The sequence below is a fragment of the Lissotriton vulgaris genome, chromosome 2_1 (assembly GCF_964263255.1).
Source record: "Lissotriton vulgaris chromosome 2_1, aLisVul1.2, whole genome shotgun sequence".
In the NCBI taxonomy this organism is placed as follows: domain Eukaryota; kingdom Metazoa; phylum Chordata; class Amphibia; order Caudata; family Salamandridae; genus Lissotriton; species Lissotriton vulgaris.
Genome location: NC_141687.1, coordinates 1,699,896,792 through 1,699,913,564, shown reverse-complemented (window position 1 = coordinate 1,699,913,564; position 16,773 = coordinate 1,699,896,792). Strand labels below are relative to the sequence as shown.

At 45.8% G+C, this 16,773-nt stretch overlaps 1 protein-coding gene across 6 annotated transcripts in view; it reads right to left on the bottom strand.

Moving 5' to 3' along the window:
* Positions 1-16,495, bottom strand: part of HNRNPR (heterogeneous nuclear ribonucleoprotein R) — a 340,992-nt gene extending 324,497 nt beyond the window's left edge. For 2 of the 6 annotated variants that reach the window (XM_086957671.1, XM_086957670.1), the window contains exon 1: positions 16,316-16,485. The gene's annotated coding sequence lies outside the window, so the exon portion shown is untranslated. Of the gene's footprint in view, positions 1-16,315 lie in introns of all 6 variants that reach the window. The other 4 variants (XM_086957668.1, XM_086957669.1, XM_086957673.1 and 1 more) reach the window with 4 other exon arrangements.
* Between the last annotated feature and the right edge of the window lie 278 nt (positions 16,496-16,773).

The following is a 16,773-nucleotide window of genomic DNA, read 5'->3' as shown; positions in this document are numbered from 1 at the left end:
CTTTTACCTCGGCTATACCTTCAAACATGGTGACCGCCACCTTCCTTTTCTATTTATTTGCTTTTCTAACATTCGCGGCACGGCACGCATGCAGGGGAAGCTATTTAGTGTATGGTTGCGAGGTGCTTCTGGCTCCTGTTGGCGCCTGCTTCCCCTTCCAGGTGTTAAGCTTGCAGACATTAGGACCACTGGATGGTGGCGAGATGATCGGTTGCGTGCTGTCTTCTACAGCACTACTTCCTTTCACTAATAATTCTCTCTTCTGCTTTTTTGCGGCGATTGCCAATGATGCATTGAAGTGCTGCCACGAAACTCTTACAATATTTCATAAATAACAATAACTATTTAAGTTTTAATTATTTAAAAAAATTAAAAGCCATTTTTATTTGTAATATCAATAACATGTAAGTCACGTAAATACAACACATATTGCACTACAAATGATATAGGGGTCACATTTTTGAAAGTTAAAACTATTGGCATTGTAAATGACAAAGCTATTAATTTTGCTATTTTCAAATACAAAACATTAATAAAAAATGTGTCATTTACAATACCAATAGCTCAAACTTTACTAATGCGAGACCTATTGCATTGCAAATGCTTGTTCTCTTTTGGAGCCGTCCCGCTTAGACGGACTCGTCTGACTTCCTTTTGGCGTAAAAGTTCTCTTATCTTTATGGGGCAATTACCACAGACAGCTCTCGGACATAGCATTGTAGCCATAGCTACTCGCCCTTTTCCCACTCCCCATATAACCCACTGCCATAGAGCAGAGCTGCCGAAAAACGGAGCCCGGCACCCAGATCGGCAACGTCCGAAAAGAATACAATAAACGCGGGAGAGCCACCATTTTCAGGAGTGCCACCCGGCCTGCTACCGACAATGAATTACCCCCCCCCCCCCAGAGAGCTCTCATTGCCCGGCCTAAATTACATTCCAGTAAATCCTCCGGGGTGTGATAAACGTTGGTGCCTAAATAAGGTAGACATCGGGGTTCCCAGCGGATGCCCGCCACATGTAGGAGATTCTGCTCCACCGGTAATAAACAGGTCTTTAACCCAGTTCACCTTCAACCCCGAATGCTGTCCAACCGCTCCGAGCAATGCTAAATGTAATGCAGAATAATATGAACAGTCCTGTTCGCCCAGATGCTGTGCTCTCCAAGTATCAATTAAGCCCCACTCTGCTTGCCAGTCTCGCCGAAACCTAGAGAGCTTATGGACAGGTGCCCGGGGCAGTGGCAGATGTGACCTATCCGTGACTGTATCAGAATTGACGCCAGCTTTCCTGACAACTGGGTGAAATAAGCCTTCTGGTCCACATTAGGGGCGTACACACTACATATCGTCACATCTCTCCCATCCATCCTCCCCTGGACAGCCACAAACCGCCCCTCAGGGTCCACTATCTGTTGGGTCGGCTGGAAGGGGACCCCCGCCCTCACTCAGACAGGCGCACCCCTAGCAAAAGCAGAATATGTGGTATAAAAGCTGCCCCCTCCAACGGCGTTGCAAAGCCAGACCCTGACCATCTGTTCCCGCCCTGTAGGTCTCCAACCAGTTCCATGCTTCATCCGGGTCATCATGGAAGAATGTTTTGCCATCCAACACCACCCGCAGGCGTGCAGGGAACATTAATGAGTACTGGATGCCTTCGTCCCGGAGGGCCTTCTTAACCGCCTGAAATGAAGCTGGATGGCGTTGCACCTCCAAAGTATAACCTGGGAACAGGGATAACTTACTAATCTCGACTTTGTAGGGGCCCGCAGTGCGCGCCCTCTGGAGCAGAAGGTCCCTGTCCTTATAATGAAGGAGACGTGCCAACAACGGCCTGGGCGGTCTCCCAGGAGTCAGCGGACACGCCGGCACCCTATGCGCCCTCTCCAGAGTGTAAAATGGCGTCAAGTCCTTTGGGGCCACCTCCGTACGCAGAAACTGCTCCAGATAATCTGCTATGTTGTCCCCCTCCACTCCTTCCAGAAGGCCCACCACCCTTATGTTATTTCGCCTGTTAAACCCTTCGGCATCCTCAGCCCTTCGTTCCAGTATTTGGAGTCTGCGGGTAATCCCCCCCCATCTGAACATCCATAGCCTTCTGCGCTGGCGCCAAGATCTTCAGGGCAGCCTCAGTTTACTGCACACGATTGGCCAATTTCCCATGATCTGCCCGCAGGAGACCCAGTCCCAGCGATACCTGCGCAATGTCCTGTTGTAGTGTTGCCTTCGTGTCCGTGATGGCAGAGAAGATCTGATCCACCTGCTGCTGCATCAGGCCTTCCAGAGGTCGGTCAACCCCACCCTGCTTCTGCTGTTCCGCCATTCCACCGTCCTGCTCCGGGGGAGGGGTGGCTCCCCCTTGGCGGCCACGTGACTTACCCATGTCAAACAGGCTGTGTGTACGCTAGTATAGTTTGCTCCCACTGCTCAGTATGCCTCACAGCCCGGTTGCACAAGTTCTCCAAGACCTGGAGCAGTAAGATTCCCCACGCCACCCAGCTATTCCTCTCGGGAGGATGAACCAACAGGTGACGATGCAGTCCGTGACCCAACCCAGGCCAGAACGCCACCCCTTGATGAGTGGATCTCTAGGCACTGCTGTCGGAGCACCCAGTCATAATATCCAAATAATTCCACAGACGTCGTTGTACTCACACTCTTCATCCCATGAATCCTCCGCTGCAGTCAAGCCTTGCGGCTCCTCGCGATATATCTCCACTGACAGTCAGTTTACCAGAAAAGGTGACGCTCCCTCCACTGTCCAATCGTTTACTGCACCACACTGCCTCAACCTCACAACTGACCCACACTCCCAGTGCAGGGTAGGGGGGGACAAGAGAGGGGGGGGGGGGAAAGAGAACCAGGTGCGTCTCCCCAGCCAATCTCCGGGCTGTCCCCTTGGGTATGCTCCCACACCAATCACATAGTGGGCGTCCCAGGTCCCTTGATCAGATTCAGGGAGATGCTCCACAGACCCCACAGGGCCTCAATCTCCACTCAGTTCACAGGGGGCACTACCCACCTCAGTTGCTCCAGTCTCTCTCACCTCCAACATGGTGTTCTGCTCGCCTGGCTTCAGCAGAGGCGATTTTGCTCCCCACGGGCAGTCACCAGCACCAGGTCGTAGGGGGCCGTCTCAGCCTTCTCAGCGCGGCCGCCATCTTGTGCTCGGCCACCCGGCGCTGGAATACCCTAAACAGCTCACCGCCCGGCCTCCACAGCTCTTTCACCATCAACGCTCCGGGACCTGGGTCTCAGGGACGTAGTCCGACGTGGAGAAACTCTGAGCCAATGTCGGCAGGGATCCCGTGATCAGAGCTCCGCAGCTCGTGCCCGCCTCCGTTCTCCACAACAACAGGAGGGCCCCCCCACCAACAGACCGCACCTTCAGGACAGCGCACATTCGGCAGGGGTCCGCCAAGTACTCCACGCCGGGGGGCAGGTGCCCTCGACCTCCGTCACGCTGGGGCAGCAGCACTTATCTCCGGCCGGTCGTCATCTTGCTTGCAGGCACCCGGGAATCAGGAGCGCCGATCCGCGGCTCAATTCAGCTGTCGCGGTCCTGCCGGCCTCCGACAGAACCAACAGCCCCGTTTCACAATCGCGGGGAGTCAGTGTCTGTTCCCGTGGTCGCAGCTGGGGGTCAGGATAAGTATCTGTGGGAAGACAGAGGTTGGAGCTCCTCAGCTCGGGTCCGTCTCCATCGGCTGCAGGCCAGCCCCCAAACCCCTGACGTTGCCACGAGATCGCCCTGAATGTGACTGCCTTTTTAAGATTCGGCCTGTCCTTGATCACTTTGTAGATCAATTTTCAGAGATCTATACTCCAGGGAAAGAAATAGCTGTTGAGTCTTTGGTCCTGTACAAGGGCTGTTTGGTTTTTAGGCAGTACATTCCTAGCAAGAAGGCACGTTAAGGAATTAAGAAGTATATGTTGTCTCAGAGTAGGACAGGTTATGTCTATAATTTCGGGGTGTACACTGGTAGGAACTTTTCACCCACCCCTCCCCATGTTATGTTATGCTGTTTTATAACGCTCTCAATTACTGCCGGAGTATCCTGGCGCGAAGATGAAGAAACAGATTACACAGCCAACACTACAAAGAAAAGAAAACTAAAAGGCTTGCCGAAACAGATGGGTTTTCAACGCTTTTTTAAAAGAAATAAAATTCACAGTAGCTCGCAAGGATAGAGGGAGCTCATTCCAGGCCAAAGCGGCCTTCACCGCCACTGATTGCCCTCCCAGCCGGGAAAGCCGGAAGCGCGGTACCAGCAGCAGATGTTGAGCGGCAGAGCGCAAAAGTCGCTTGGGAGAGTAGCGACTAAATCGTTTCATCAAGTAGGCGGGTCCTTGTCCATTGATAGCTTTGTGGGCCAGTGTCAAAATTTTAAAAGTAATCCTTTGAGAAACTGGCAGCCAGTGCAGACTCTTCAGGTGATCCCTTACGCTAACCCGGCTAGAAATATTACCCAACAGTCTGGCGGTCGCGTTTTGAATCACCTGGAGACGTCTCACCATGTAAGCCGGGGATCCCCTCAGCAAACCATTGGCATAGTCGAGGCGCGAGAGAATTAAAGCTCTCGCTACTGACTCTCTTGCTGAGGCAGGCAGATAAAGGAAAAACTTCTGCAACGCCCTAAGAGTCCCGAAGCAGCCTCCTGTCAGCTTCTTGATATGCCCCTCAAACCGGAGGTCTTCCCCAAACCAGACCCCTAGGTTCTTAGCGAGGACATTGACTGAACAGGGCATCGGGAAACCCACCGGCCAGAGTGATTCTCTAAAGTTAGGGGGGAATTGACCGTAGAGCAGTATTTCCGTCTTATCCTCGTTGCACTTCAGTTGAGCGGAGGCTAACCAATTGAAAACAGAGGATAGACAAATCTGAATCCGCTCGGTATCTAAGACAGCACTGGGCCAGGTGAGCAACAGCTGCGTGTCATCAGCATAGGCGATTATTTTGGCCCCCAGTTGTTCGGCAAGCTCTATCAGGGGGGTCAGATATACATTAAAGAGAAGAGGGCTCAAAGTGGAGCCCTGAGGGACCCCAGTCGTGAGGGGCTTAGCCTAAGATGAAAAAGGAGGGAGCCAAACCGGTTGAGATCGAGACGAGAGAAAGGAGCGCAGCCAGTCCAAAGCAAGGCCTGCGACCCCAATGTCAGCAAGTCGAGCGAGGAGGCGTTGGTGCGGCACTGTGTCGAATGTGGCAGAAAGGTCCAATAAAATTAGAGCTGCTCTGCCGCCACAGTCCAGACACTCCCTAACTGCCTCAGAGATCTCCACCAAAGCAGATTCCGTGCTGTGCGCAGCACGGAAACCAGATTGAGCAGGATGGAGAGCCCCAGATGATTCCACAAACTCGTTAAGCTGCCGGAAAGCCCGTTTTTCGCCAATTTTTGCCGTAGCCGGGAGCAGGGAAATTGGCCGGTAATTGCCCAGCACATCAGGGTCCGCTCCAACCTTTTTCAGCAGGGGTAGGAGCTTAGCTTGTTTCCACTCGGCAGGTACTGTGGCTGATTTAAATGAAAGGCTGACGATATGCGTCACTTCCTGCACCACCACTTCAGCTACACATGCCAGCACCCGCGCCGGACACGGATCAGAAGGTGATCCTGATTTCAAGGATTTAATCACGGCCAGTGTGTCGGTAGCTGTGGGAGGAGTGAGCTCCACTATCCGGGGAGATGAACACCCTAGAGGAGGGGAAAGATGGAGAGAGCCATCCGAAAAGTGGCTGGAGCTAAGACTCGACTGAATAGCCGCTATTTTTTGCTCAAAGAACCCAGACAAGCTCTCACACCATGCTCCCGAAGCTGGAACCGTCCGCTGCTCAGCACAGGGGGAAAGAAAACTATTAACAATCGCAACGATCTCGCGACTGCTATTGTTAGCCCTTTCGATCCGGTTGGCAAAATATTCACCCTTAGCTGTTTTAATGCTGGCATAGTAGATTCTCTGCTCCCTCCGTAAAGCAGCCTTAGCTAGGGGGCAATAGGATGGACGCCAGGCCCGTTCAAGCTTTTTACAGGCCAACTTGTGAATGCGCAGTTCAGGGGAGAACCAAGGTTTAGAAGGGGTGGAGCGAGCTCTACCACTGCTCCGCCCTTTAGATGACGCAGTCACCCCCGCTTCCACCCATTCTCCAAAGTTCTGCACCGCTTTAGCAAGATCAGAGCCTAACACGGGCCTACACTCGGTCAGGGTGGCACCCAAAGTCTTTATGTTAATTTTCTTGGCACAGATGGTTTTGGCCCCCCTAGTGGTAGTTTTCAGAGCTGACCACGCAAATCTGATCAGCTGATGATCCGACCACGTCAGAGCTTGAGGGGCTTCCACCTGGAGGGGAAAGTTAGAGCAAATCACATCCAAAGTGTGACCCCCCCCCGAGTGGGTAGGTAAAGAGACCCACTGGGAGAGATGTGCCAGGTCAAAGAAATCACACAGAGCTTTGCATTCAGGGAGAGCCGCTACCTCAGCATGGATATTAAAATCACCTAGCAATAAAAAATGGGGGAATCTCAGAGCTCGCGGTACCATAGACTCAAGCAGTGCTGCCAGAAACGCTCCTGCATGTCCTGGGGGCCTATAAATTAACGTGCCCCCCAAAGTGAGATGAGGGGAGAGGACCAGGGAAAAGTTCATTACTTCCCCAACACCAAGTTGTTCCAAGGGCTCATCTTGAAGGGTCCACGAATCTTTCACAATGTCTGTCCACGTTGGGCATTTCAGAGAAACTGGTGTCGGAACTTACTAGAGGACTTTTTAACAAAGGTCACCATTTGTACCTAGATCACTTCTACACCACTGTGCAATTGTTTACATAATTTTTCAAAGTAGCCACTCTTGCTTTTGGCACAATCCGCTCTAACCACAAAGGCTAAAAGAGCGTGTTTGCAAAAAGCTTCGGAGGGGACAGTGCAGTGTCTTGCGTAGTTTTGAGCTGCTAGCTGTGAAATTTGTGGAAGGAGGGATATCTACATGCCGACTTATCTATGATGAAAGTACTTCACCTGTGACCGTTTGGGGTCAGGTTGCTGAGGTGCAAAAACCTGTGCATTTTAGACTACAATACGCAGTTTGGTAGTGTAGATGGAGTAGATCAGCGGTTGGAACCTTACACTTCTGTTTGTAAGACATACATTTGGTATAAGAAGTTGGCCACCCATCTATTCAACTTAACCCCTTCGGTGCTGATGACAGAACGGTTCCGTCATGAGCGTCGGTTGAGCTGTGCTGATGACGGAACCGTTCCGTCATGAACCCGTTAGAACCTTAGAACCTTCAGCACAGCGCGAAAATTCGTGCCGCGCTGAAGGGGTTAACTTTTTATGCTTCTGTTGTGTTCAAGGAGTGTTCTCCAGCGTCAAGGATGGCTCTTGTTCAGTTTTGGAAGTCTGTGATATACAGCCTTGTTGTAGTGTTACAGGCAAGTGTTTCTAGAGTTGTAGTGGTAGAGGATGTGGCTGTATTGAAAGACCAACACTTTCCCATTTTAATGCCTCTCACGCCCCTCCCCCCCAAAAAAATCCCCATAAGAGATGTGGAGTCTGTTTGCAAAGAGGTATGAATAAGGAGAGTTGTATGCACTATACTTATTGTCCTTCTAATCCTGGGCTGTGTGTGCCCACATGTTTCAGATTGTATCACACTCAAAAGAGTTTTGGAAGCAACTGCAGGTCTAATAGTGAACTGCATGGTCTGTATTGTTTTACATTTGCAGTTCTGTTTCATGGTTGGCATCAGAATGATGGTTCCCTGGTTCATGGGAAATGTAGTTTGTGTTTTCGCTGTGGCTGATGAATTTTGGAAATAAAGCGAAGAAAGAAAAGCATAATCCTCGCCTCCGTGCCCTTAATCGAATTGAAACTTACCTTCCAAGGCTATGCACATTTTCAATGCATCATACTCAAAAGAGCTTTTGGAAGCAACCACAGGTCTAATAGTGAAGTGCCTGGTCTGTATTATTTAACAGTATTTAGTTACTGCCATTGTGTTTGTAGTTATAGTTTGTATCTAGTTACAATTGGTTTAGGTTTATTTTCATGTTAAGAAATAATTTGATGAGGGTGCGTGGACTGTGTGACCACAAGAGGTAAATGACTCCACCTGAGAATGTGTGGAAAGCAGTTTTAAGATAAGTGTACCCCGCTGTTCAGTCAGTCTTCAAATGCCAAATCAATCCTCGCTTGTGTAGAGTTTATGCATCCATATAAATGGGAATTTGGTTAGAATGTCCCTCCATGCAAGCCAGAGGTCCCAGGGTCATTACACAATTAACCAGATGAAGTTTATCACCAAAGGCACTTCTTCGATCACAAGATGGATCTCAGTTTCGTTTCTGACCAGACCAGCATTATTGGTTCCCTCCATGAATGGAAAATATACTCGTTTGTTTCCATACACTGAGGGAACAAATGTTGCCCATCACATCTGCATAGACCTACAGTTTAACTAATAATACAATGAGCTCACAGACGAAAATGTGTGGAAATATCATTTAGTCTAATGATTTGGTTTGATCACATTAAGTATTTGTTTCCAACACATTTCAGAACTAAAGAAATTTGCTTTGTGTTCCTAATTCGGAAATATACTGAAACGCTTAGAAAGCACATTCAAATGTTGTGTGCTAGAAAACAAAAAAACTCTTACCCCCAGTATCCAGCAAAATTGTCACATAAATTCCTTTCTTTGAAGTCAGAGAAAGAAAAGTAAACAAGATCCCTCAGAAGACAGCGCCTGACATTTGACCTCGTCATTGAATGCACAGCAAATGTGACAAGAGAAGAACAAGATTTACAGGCTTATTTACAGAACTAGAGCACTTGGAAGGATACGGTGTATAAGGTTTGGGCATGTAAAGGCACAGCCTAAAACAAATAAAGGAAGCAAATGGAAATCAAGAAAACTTGAGTGACAAACCACAACACCAATGGCAAGCAAAGTGCAGAATACATGTCTAGGTCAACTTTCTGAATGGCCCCACGATGTCTTTAGCAAACCAGACAGGTCTGGTAGGCTGCGACATAATCACTCAATGGAAGGGAAAAGGGAAATATTAGCAGAGAATGGCTTACCAGCCTTGACACTCAAGTGGGCTACTTTTTAGGTGAATGTACACAACAAAAAAAGCTGTCACACAGATGTGTGCTCTCATGTGGACCCTTGCTGTGGTGAGAAGGAAGTAAGAAGTGAACAACGTGTGAACTGGCCAATGATCAGGGACGACAGACAACCCATATATACTTTTATTGTACTTTTTTTTATGAGGATGGATAACAAATTAAAGCAACCTCAGGCCATTTAAGGGGATTGCAAGTATTCAAATACTACTATTATGAGCCCTGGCATAATCAGAGAGGCTATATCAGAGCTCTTCTATAATGAGACACCTGCCATAATTTGATGCTGCACTTCATGGCACCAAACAAACAAGTGGGTTTTGTTTCAGGACAAGTAGATTTATGAAGCAACCTGCCCCATGGAAAAGTAGATATTTTATTAAATTCCACACCAGAGTGTCCTCGTTTTAGTTTTTTAGAGCACAAACCATAATTTGTATGGGAGAGAAACCCCCTCCTGTTTATCATTTCTAAAGGAAATGCTTTAGATATTACAGTTCTGATTACAACAAAATGACTTTAAGTGTGCCACACTTTCGTAATAAACGTAGAATGTCAGCAATCTAGTTGTTCATTAGAAAACTGGTGAGGCAGATGTCAGGGACATGGACTCGCACGATTGAGGGCAGGGAGGAGAGGCCAGAGACAACAAGTTGACCAGGCTGGGAAGCGGAAAGGGGGATTGGAGCAAACGTTCTACTGATAAATTACAATTTTATTGCAGCTCAGTGGGACAAATCAGTGTTTTTGATTGAGAATGGCAAATTCAAGGACCTAGGTTTGTGGCTGAGCAATATGTGGTGAACAATTTAAGTTGAAGTTATTAGACATTCCTGGTTGAAAGGCACATAACTCCTAAGTAACTGCCCCCTTTTCAAGCCTGAACAAGAAAGGATTGTGCACGGCCTAGTGGTGAAAAAAAAGTACCTATCAGGTGTACTGGGGATTAAGAAAGATAAACAATTGGGTCCCTGCACTTATACACTTTTCTCATTAAACACCTGAAACAGAAACCCACTGCCTGACAAAAGTGAATGTCACTCCGCCCCACGTTTCAAATGCACAACACGTGACACTTCTGATCATTTATCTGAAAATGATCGGAACTACAACCAGTCAAGTGTTCCAACCATACTTTTTTTTTACTTAAATTAAACAAATGACAGATTTGCAATCTTTCTATCAGAAGATCTGTTTTTCGGAAAATTTTGCAATCTCACAATTCTGAAATGGTCAGCCTGTACTATACAAGGCAACAAATTACGAGATCTTTACTCAAACAATGTAATACAATGTATATATCCATTGGCATACCGCTAATAAATTAAATACATTGCCCATAGAACATAACATACCCCCCTACAGCAGGCCTCGTAAAATCTACTCGCCTACTCATTATGGAGATTCAGATTGTATCAAAACAAGCTATTTTGGCGGTCTACTGTCCCATTCTTGCGAGAGGTTAGGCTGCCAAAGAACTTGTATTCTGATCATTCATAGAGATAACGAGCAATAATGATGCCTTTAAATCATATTTTTATCTTTTCATATTTGTTCGGTGTTCAAAGACAAAGGTCAAACGTCACCTTCATATCTTCCAAACTGCTGCATATTTTATCCTGAAGATCGGCGTTTGCTTTTTTGTTTTTCATAGAGTTTAAAGTTAGATGGTTTTGTAAAATGAACAGCGACGATTGTGCTGGCTACAGAGTGAGTCGGTCATATTTAGTTTATTAGTTAATAAAAACCATAAACATACAAAAATCCACAACTTGATCAATATAATACAATTAAAATCAGTAAATCTCTGCTTCGGGCTATCTAAGCACCAATGGTTCACACAAAGGTGCATAGTACCGATATCTAAAAACATATCATACAAGGATGCATAGGCTAACAATCAGCGAGTCTCCGCTTCAGCCAATGAGTCCCACTTGATGAGTACATTGTTCAAACAGTGGGGGTAGTAACACAGTGGAGATTTTTACAGATTTAAAATCATGGGCCTCTCTATACCCTTTAAATGTGCAAAGGAAGATCATGCAAATAGTACTTTGTGAAAAGCATAAGAGTATATATAATCCTGAGCTCACAAAGGGTCATACGGGCAGTAGAACATGCAGATATTTGAGGGCTTACTGTGCCAAGGGGCGTAAACAGTGCAAGCATTTTAGGATTGTTCAACATCCCCTATTAACCTGATAAAGTCATGTGTGCAAAACATTATCACAGTGCCTAAAGCAAACTTGGCGCAACTGTGCAAAGAGAAACAATTTGAGCATATTAAGACGGCTCATCTCAAATCAACCAGGTAAAATTATGCGTGCAAAACGTTATCAATGTGCATAGTGCAAACATCGTCACAACATTGCAAAATAGCAATGGCTGTGCAACAGAGCATGATAAATAATTAATCCTTTCCCATAAATACTCCATTTTGCTTTGTTAAAAAAATCGATCCTGTGACAGAATGAGGGACGCACTTCCTGTTCAAACAAGTTTATAAATAAATACATTTTTCACCCCATGTTTAAACTGCTCAGTGCTAAACATCAAACTGTGAAAAGATTGAGGGAAGAATTTCCCAGTTGTCGGTTGGCGAAACCCTTAAATTGGTACTTTACATCAGCTCTGGGATAAGGATGGATAATTCTCTTGTTCTGTCCCTAGTAACCCAGCACACATTTGAAACGTTCTACAAGTCCCTTTCTAAACCATTGACAGTGTTCAATTTAGGATTTTGGTTTGCTAAAAATTGCACTAGTCGAATGTTCAACGTGAAGTTCTGGGGATTTAACGCCTCTATAACCGCAGTCCTACAAGTTCTGACATCTAAGGCTAAGAACTCCTTACGCAGGAGTGACCTCCGCTTTACTAGCAGGTGTGGCATACAGAGAATAATCATAAACTGTTCTTTTGCCCGACAACACAAGCGACATAGGGCATCTTCTGGTTTTGCCTCCTTCTGCCACCTGGGAGCGAAATAGTGTATGAATGCACCCAAATCACATCTTTATCAGTTCCTTCTTGATAGCCAGCAACAGTGCTGCCTTCGAAGTAGGGTTAATCCTTGCTGAGGTTATAAAAGTTGATTACTAACCACCCATGCGATTGTTTTGTCAATAGCCAATGCAAAAAGGAGAGATTCCCTTGAACAGAAATAACATTTGTAAAACTTTAGGGACAAAAACAATTACAAGATTCACGTATATAAAAAAGACCACAATTTATTGTTCATACAGTAATTAAAAAAGTGGACGGTTAGAAGACCACTTGACACAGATTTTTAAAACAATGAAAATAACTAAAAAAAACTGACATTCAATATTGACCAGCAAAATTGATACATGAAGACAGAAAACAGTAAGATATTAAACTCGTACAATACTAAGCGTATATTCAAACTATTTCTGACACCAATGTTATGCACACAACAATACAGTGTATCAACAAGGATATCCCAGTCGAGAATTATACTGAAGAATGCGTCTTTCCGCGGGCGGCCTGTAGGGGTGTACCAGGCAATTACGGAGTGTTTTATTTCTCCGAAATGAGAACAGGGGTTTGTTAAGTTGGTTCTCAGTGTTAAAATTAAGTATGCACCAATTTATGTTGACTATATTTTTGATCTGGTTGCTCAAGTGCGAGAATTGGGTCACAAATACTATTCTGTCTAAATCATTTTTTTTGCGAGTTTTGTTCTGGTCTAGTAAGCCGTCACAGTCATAGAACCTTGCTCGTTTGAAGGAGTGTTTATTTAGTTTATGGGGATAACCTCTCTCCTTAAGTTTTTTCTTTATGTTATCTGAGTGTCGGTAGAAGTCTTCCAGATTGGAACAGTTTCGCCTTAATCTTAGAAATTCACCAAAGGGCACATTGTCCCTTTGTGCCTTTGGATGGTTGCTGGAATAATGTAAAAGTGAGTTTTTATCAGTTGGTTTATTAATATGTGTCAAGTGGTCTTCTAACCGTCCACTTTTTTGATTACTGTATGATCAATAAATTGTGGTCTTTTTTATATACGTGAATCTTGTAATTGTTTTCGTCCCTAAAGTTTTACAAATTTTATTTCTGTTCAAGGGAATCTCTCCTTTTTGCATTGGTTGGTTAACCCTACTTCCCTTGATTTTCGTTAAGGGGTACCGCTCATATTTTCTCTCTAATGTAGCTTTAGCCCCAGGGAGGCTTTTCTGCTGTAGGCATTTGTTCATAGTTTTCTTGAAGGTGTATTCAGGTGTCAAAAGTCTAGGATGCCAAGATTCTCTATGCTTTCCTATAGGTATTCAGCAAATTGACTTTTTCCCCTTGTCAGGTTTATCTCCATCCAGGAAAGATTAGCCAACGATCCCTCTGGGACGCTCCGCAGTCGATGACAGCACTTGCTGAAGGCCCCTTGCCTGGCTAGTGATTGTTTTACAGAGTGCCAAATGAAAGGCTGTTAGTTCATTTTTCTAACACACAACCTTCAAATAGCGTGTACATTAACTGCACGAATATTTCAGAGAATAGTTCGGAAAGCACTTTATAATTGTTTCTAACACACAACCTTCAAATAGCGTGTAAATTAACTGCACAAATATTTCAGAGAATAGTTCGGAAAGCACTTTATAATTGTGAAGTGTGATGAAAACATATTTTAATAGGATCAAAAAAAAAAAACCCAGAACACTTGGGGATACATATTTTCTGAAACCTGATTTCCACATATTGTTTGTACGATATATAGTCATCAGCAAAATTTCACGTTAACAGGAACATGTATGGGCATTTCAGTGGCACTTGCGCTGTCTGTAAATGACAATGCACTACAACATGCTTTATTAATATATTTATTAAGAGTGAGAGTTTTTACACAGGAACCGAGTAGCACTATTGCCCCTGCCTCGATACCAATGCTCTCAGTGAACTAAAAACAATATCATGGGTCACATGCACCCTTTATGTGGCCTAAATTTTTATTAAACAGTTTAGGCAATTAAATAAAAGTTTTTTGTACACAAGACATGCTGAACTCACATTTGAAGGTGCTCTCATATGCGATGACGAGTAAAAAAGTGAACGTGGGAAAAAATATATGCCGAGGACTACACAGTGAAATCATTTTATAGGTTAAGTACATGAAAGCTAAGGGCTTGATTACGATGTCGGTCAGGGTTGTCTCTGACCCACACCGCTGCGGTTCAGACACCAACCAACCTCCGGTCGGCGGTCCCAACACCGCAATTACAATGTGACTGCACCATTTCTCTATGGGAGCTTGTGCTGCAGCCGTAGTGGTGCCTGCCACATGGACCAGGGATTTTATGGGGGGAACCAAAGGTGTACCCTCAGCCCCCAACCAGAGACCGGAGGGAGAATGGGGCCCTACTAGGGGCGCCCAAAGACGCTTTCTGACAGGCTTTCCATGTTGGAAAGCAACAGACATTGTAATCCCGGCGGCAGTCCAGTGGTCATTGGCTGCACCGCTGCATACACAAATTGAGGGTAGAAGGGGCGGTGGCATGCCATTAGCAACACCTTCTGTGGTTTGGGGTGCAGATCTACACCATCACTGTGGTCCTGAATTTATGGCTACGCACCTAAGAATCTGCTAGAGCGCACAACAAAACCACTCTAACTGCAAACAAACAAATAAGAAGCACCTAAGCGACATTGACCAATAGCGCCATGGTAATATCAGGGATATTCATTGAGTAAAAGATGTTCTGCACCAATTATAGTGACATTTCTTTGATTTCTGAAGGGACAATTAAAACAATCTACCTCGATCTCAGTATTCGATACGTTTTGTCCTTCTCCTACCTCACATGTAACACACGGAACAACCTCGTCTTCCACCAAAGCCCCACACTGCTCCTGTTTAGGAAGGACCTCAAGACCTGGCTCTTCAGATGACCCCAAAAGAGCTTCACATTCTCCCATAGCGCCTTGAGACCCTAACGGATGAGTAGTGCGCTTTACAAACCCTGATTATGTATGATATCAAACACAAACTGATGTTATGCACGTCTAGCATGCCTTGTTCAGTGTAAATTGATAAAGGATATCCAAACCCAGCTTTCATGGGACAGATAAAATACTAATCAAAACAGTAAACACATAATTACACTTAAACAATTATGATTTTTTGCACAGGATGCTACCAGTCTTACACATTGTATAGGGGTTAACCTATACTTTGAAAACGTATCAGTTTCCAGTCTTTCAAACGACACTAAAAAGTAAGCAAAATCACTACAATAACTTGTAATACACTATCATCATTTTGGACCAAAATGTGAATATAAAGAAATGCACCGAATATAATTAATATTTCTCATTAGAGATGTGCATCATTGTCAATGGAGTAAATGTTTATTAAACACCAAGATTTATACAATTATTTAAACCTTAGAGATAATGACGTTCATAACTCAGGAAGTTTAAAAAGACCACCAGCAATAAAGCGAAAGGGGAGACTGGCTGCTCGATAGGGTAGTGCTGCCGAATTACAGGTTGAATATTGTTTTATTGGTGGGTTTTGGCTGTACAGTACAGCTGAGAGAAGGTGCTGGTTGGATAGAGCCAGAATGACGTTTAAAGAGGTGGGCTGGTACACGATGGTTCTAACAAAGATGAATGGAGGGTGGAGGCTGAGTCAGAACTAAGGAGAAGATGGACAATGAGCAGATGATGCGCTACAGCGATGTCTTATTTAAGAATTTGAGGAAATCTGATACATTAAATAAACGTGCTAATTAATACAGATACACTCTACTAATTCTTACATTCAGCATATGAATTGGTGCAGATAGCGGGAATCTGTTCATTTTACCCTTTTCAACATACATTACTCTTTCAACAGTGTATATTCAAACATGAGAATATTTCAGCTGAATTGTAAATCACATCCAACGTAGCAAATGTAGTAAACACGCCAAGAGTGGGTTTTGCTGTGTGATCTCTTTAAAAGAGAATTCAAATTGTAGGCGGAGAGACAGGGCCAACTCAATCCGCGTGCAGAGATGCGGGACCCTAACTCCAAATAAGACAGGGAGCAGACCATGGCTAAGGGCCACACTCGCGAAGGGCAGTGTCAGACAGAGGAAAGCTGCACATTACACCGGAGTGGTGATGCTGGCCTCCGGCAGGGGGGTGCGAGGGCCGAGAGCCCGCCACTGATGCCCGCCGCCCCCGGGGGAGTGCTCCGATACTCACCAGCCTCCTAGGCAGGGCAGGCCGGGGCCGTGCGCTTGGTGCGGGGCTCTGCGCGCTCCGGCCTCCGCTCTGTCCGCCGCCCGCGGCCTCCGCTGCCAATCCCTCGCCTCCGCTTTGAACAGAGAATGAAATGGCGCGCGCAGCTCACCCACCTCCTCCTCCTCATGGACGGGCCTCCGCGCGGGGTTTCCCGGGACACTTCACAGGGGCGGCGACGTCGATAGAGGACTGCTAGGGGAGACAGAGGTCGCCGCCGGCTTAAGACTTAAAAGTATACTGATCTGGGTTTGAGCGGACACATGTCTCGCCCGTGCACACGTCAGCCTGTCTCACTCTGTAAGGCGATTTCACACTCCCTGCTTGTCTAGTCCATGATCCTGGAGTGTATACTGTCTCCCTTTGCCTGTCAGGGAGCGAGTCTCACGCTTTTGAATGGATAATGTTTGCAACAACAACGT